This window comes from Castanea sativa, chromosome 6 (assembly GCF_040712315.1).
Source record: "Castanea sativa cultivar Marrone di Chiusa Pesio chromosome 6, ASM4071231v1".
NCBI classification, from domain to species: Eukaryota; Viridiplantae; Streptophyta; class Magnoliopsida; order Fagales; family Fagaceae; genus Castanea; species Castanea sativa.
The window spans coordinates 17,879,810-17,884,080 of record NC_134018.1 but is presented as its reverse complement, the minus strand read 5'-3'; the positions used below and the strand labels follow the sequence as shown (position 1 = coordinate 17,884,080).

Sequence of the window (4,271 nt, the reverse complement as noted above, 5' to 3'; positions counted from 1 at the left end):
TATAGAAAATGTGATCCAATGGTTGGATTTTCAAAATATGAATTCAACAATAAGTTATTGGTTGATGTAACATTTTTTAGAGTTACATCAAGCGTAACTTGAACCCAACTCTATATTTCGTAATTCGATGTGAATTTTGACAAATCTACCGTTAGATTATATTATCTTCATATAGTTTTCATGCTTAAAAAATTTCAAGGTGATCAAAGATTAATAGTCATGTCATCAATCAATTGTTTAAATTCAAGTTTTTGTAGTTTACAATAACGCATAAAAGATGAGTTTAAAGTTCAAATGGTTAATTACATCCGATTGGCATGAAAATTGGCACGCATGTTAAGAACATATAGAAAATGTGGTCCAACGGTTTGATTTTCAAAATATGAATTCAACAATAAGTTTTTTGTTGGTGTAACATTTTTTAGAGTTACATCAAGTGTAACTTGAACCCAACCCTATATTTCTTAATTTGATGTGAATTTTGATAAATCTACCGTTTGATTGTGACCATAATTTACCAAAATTAACCTTTCATTGCACTCTTCAAGTCCAATAGTTAGATTTCAAATCTAAGAATGGCACGTGACTGACATGTGTTGTGTACTTGTATGATTATATTCTCTCAATCTAACCATCCAATTAGTCATATTATTTTTTAAAAAACAGTAAACGTAGTTAGTCAAATATTAAAATTCTTACATAAATTTAATAATAGCCATGATAATTTTTTTTTTTAATTTTTAATAAGAATGTGTGATAATTTTTGTCGTGTGGTTTTTTTTTTTTTTTGAGAAATTTGAGTGGTGAATTTTATTGAGTATATTTGATTGTTTTTTGTTTTTAAATTTTATTTCATAGCTCATTAATAAAATAACCAAGTGACTTCACCAAATTGCAGAATTTGTTTTTAATTTTTTTTAAAAATAAATATAATTTTTTTTAAAAATAAATATAAATTTTTTTTTATCTTCTTCTCTTATAATTTATAAGTTGATAAAAATATTACTTTAACAACAATCCATTTTAATCTAACTGAAATTCATCATTATCATTAATATTTAAATAAAATTATTATTTTATTTAAATATTAAAACCGAAACATCTGAAACTCCCACAATTTTCCACATCATCATTTTAATGTTTTAAACTAAATAGTGTGAGAGTTTTACGTGAGTCTTTTTTTTTTTTTTTTTTTCTTTGTATTGAAACCTAAAGTGAGTCCTTTTTTATATATAAAAAAAAATCTAATGTGAGGTCTAATTAAAAATATTATAATTATTTTTTAAATCCTAATTCTAATATAGGTCTTTGAAAAAGTAAAAAATTTCAGTTTTATATCATACATAGATAATAATAATGAACAAATAAAATGTATGTTGCCTTAGTGGTTAACATGTGTACCATGCATATTTTTCAAGGACTTGTCCAAGGTTCTAACCTCCATGACAGATTTTGTTTTTCCTTTTCATTTTTAAAGTTACTATTATCCAAACTACGTCGTTTTGGTTCTATTTAAAACTAAACATAAAAAACCCTAAACATCTCTTTTCTCATTCAGCCGCCCTCCTCATTCCCCATCCCCTCTCTCTCTCTTCACTCATCTCTTTCTTGGACAAAACTATAAACCACCATTTTTACTAGGGCATTTTCTCTAGGGTTTTCAGTGCTCGAGCTCCTCTATATCTCTGCCGCGTCGCTCCGACAATAACTGAGAGCTCGTATTTTCTTCTCTTCGCAACCATGGTCTCTCTCTCTTTCTTAATCTGTATATGTGTTTGTGTGTGTGTTTAGGCGTGTTAATATATTAATGTTTCGTTTTGTTCAATTTTCAGATTATTTCAGAGAAGAATCGTAGAGAGATCTGCAAGTACCTCTTCCAAGGTATCTCTCTCTATTCAATTCTAGTTTATTGTTTTATTGTTCGGTTTTTGTGAATTGGGTCACTTAGGAAACTGAGGAAAATGAAAGATTAATGAATAATTTAGAAAATTTTGACTTCTGTGATTAACTTTGTTTTTGTTTATTGAAATACTAAATAGAAAAACAAAATACCTCAATTCAATTTTTTAAGCAAGAAACTGTGGTGGGTTATTGTTCTAATTTTGATGTAGATATTTAGTTTTGATTTTTAATGTGAAAAATAGAGAGCCATTGAAGTCAGTGATTATTAATTTTCATTTTTGTCATCATTTTTTTAAGGAAGCATCAGAGAGAATAAGAATTAATAATGTTACATATTTGGATTTGGTTTGGTTGGGGGGGTTTGTTTAAGTTCTTTGCTTTATTGGTATCAAATTACAAAAGTTTGAAACTGGTGTCAACCCATTTCAGATTTGATAGATCTGAGAGTGTGAATGTTTTCATCCGAATCTTTTGGTATGAATCATTCAGGTCAAAGGATGTATAATATATCCTTTAATCTTTTGACTGGTTCATATAGGACAAACAAGATCACAAATATAATTATATAGTATATAATAGAATGTAATTTTGAGGGAGTGACATCACATATTACTCATGGGCATTGCTCTTAAAAGGTTGGTCACTTGTCTTAAAATATTGATTAAAATTGGAAGAAATTGTAATCCTAATTTTTTTTTTTGTTAATATGTATGTTAATTCCATGCTCCTTTATTTTCTTCTTCGTGTTTTTTCAAACACTTTATCATTGTATGGTAACTACATCTCGATTTTTCTAGCATGTTAATATGTATGTTAATTCCATGCTCCTTTATTTTGTATTGACACAATAATAAAAGAAAATTCAAAATTCGATTTTTTTTTCTTGATGAATGGCTTGCATGGAGATATAAGGCGGTATATTTTATATTGGGAGTGTTGATTGTGTTTTTCCTATTGTGCTATAATTATTGGTGATGAACTTGGTCATTCTAACTGGAATTTCTTTAATAATTCCATCTTTTATGTGATCATCTAAGTTTACTTTTTAGCTATTGCTGGTTGAGTAATACTCATGCATTGGTGTATTCAGTGATTAGCCCTAGGCAGACCAAGTATGGATCTAACTTGACTTAAACTTATATTTTTTAGTTTCGTGAACACTAGGTTCCTAGGTGATTGGAGTGGTCTAGTTGTAAACTTAGCCCCCAAACAAAAAGGCCTCCATATTTCTTACTGTCTTTGCCTAACCAACTTAATCCCTTCTACTCTCTTTCAATGGGAAAATTAACTTTTAACACATAGTTTTTAAGTACTTTATTTCCTAATTGCACATGCAAATGGCAGTCACAAGTAGGCTTAAAATAAATAGAAGAGGGAAAAATTTGCAAACCAAATCTTGGAAGAGACTGTCAAATGATTTTAATGTCATTATTTTTTAAGACGTTTATTATTTGCAAGTGATTATAAAATGGGATACAGATGAATTTCCCATAGTTGATAGTTGATAGTTCCATTCTCAAATGTTCTTAGAGAAAGGCTTCAACTACTTACCTAACCTGAGTTTTTCACATCTTTCTTTCCTTTTTCTTATTTGTCATTTGATTTTCTTGTTATTTTCTTTTTTGGGCTGTTCTGAATTCTGATTGAAAGTAGGATTTTTCTGCATGAAGATCCCTATAGATTCTCTTAGTAAGATTCATAGTAGTGAGTAATGGTCAGTTCGCTTTTGCAGGAGTGACAGCTTGTTTAAAGTTTACCTTCTTCTTGCCGTGGTCAAACACCGGGATTGTTAAAGGATGAGTAAGATCTGCTTCTTAATTCCCTTAAATTGTAAAATAATGTGTCTACATTACTGCCGTGGTGGGTTGTTGTTTTGGAGCAAGCGAGTGGCTTGCATGGAGAGAAAAGGTGGAGTATTTTCTATTAGGAGTGTTGTTTGTTTTGTGACTTACATTTTTGAAACTCAATGTGCAATGGTGAAATCGTAGTGTAGGTGCGCCTCATAACATTCTAGACACTTGGGATGTATTATTTTATGTATAACATTCTAGACATTTGGGATGTAATTATTGATATGGTGTAATTAAATATATTTAGTTTCTTGGTTTAATGTGCTATGGTATTCTCTATTGGAAAATATAAATTGTGGCTCATTACAGTTGCTATAAAATAGGTATTGAAAAATATGTATTTTAGGTACATTACAGGTGCTAAATTTTTTTTTAAATTTAAAAAGGACCTATACCAGCGCTTTTGAAAGCGCTGGCATAGGTCCTTTTAAATTTTCGTCATTCAAGACCTATTCCAGCGCTTTTAGGAACGCTAGAATAGGTACAGCCTATGCCAGCGCTTTCAAAAGTGCTGGTATA

General features: G+C 29.6%; 1 long non-coding RNA gene across 1 annotated transcript; it reads left to right on the top strand.

Annotated features, from left to right (window-relative positions):
- Positions 1 to 1,581: 1,581 nt before the first annotated feature.
- LOC142638103 (uncharacterized) lies at positions 1,582 to 4,017 on the top strand. Its single transcript, XR_012844976.1, has 3 exons — positions 1,582 to 1,743; positions 1,833 to 1,881; positions 3,635 to 4,017. It is a non-coding gene; the product is annotated as an uncharacterized LOC142638103 (long non-coding RNA).
- Positions 4,018 to 4,271: the final 254 nt, after the last annotated feature.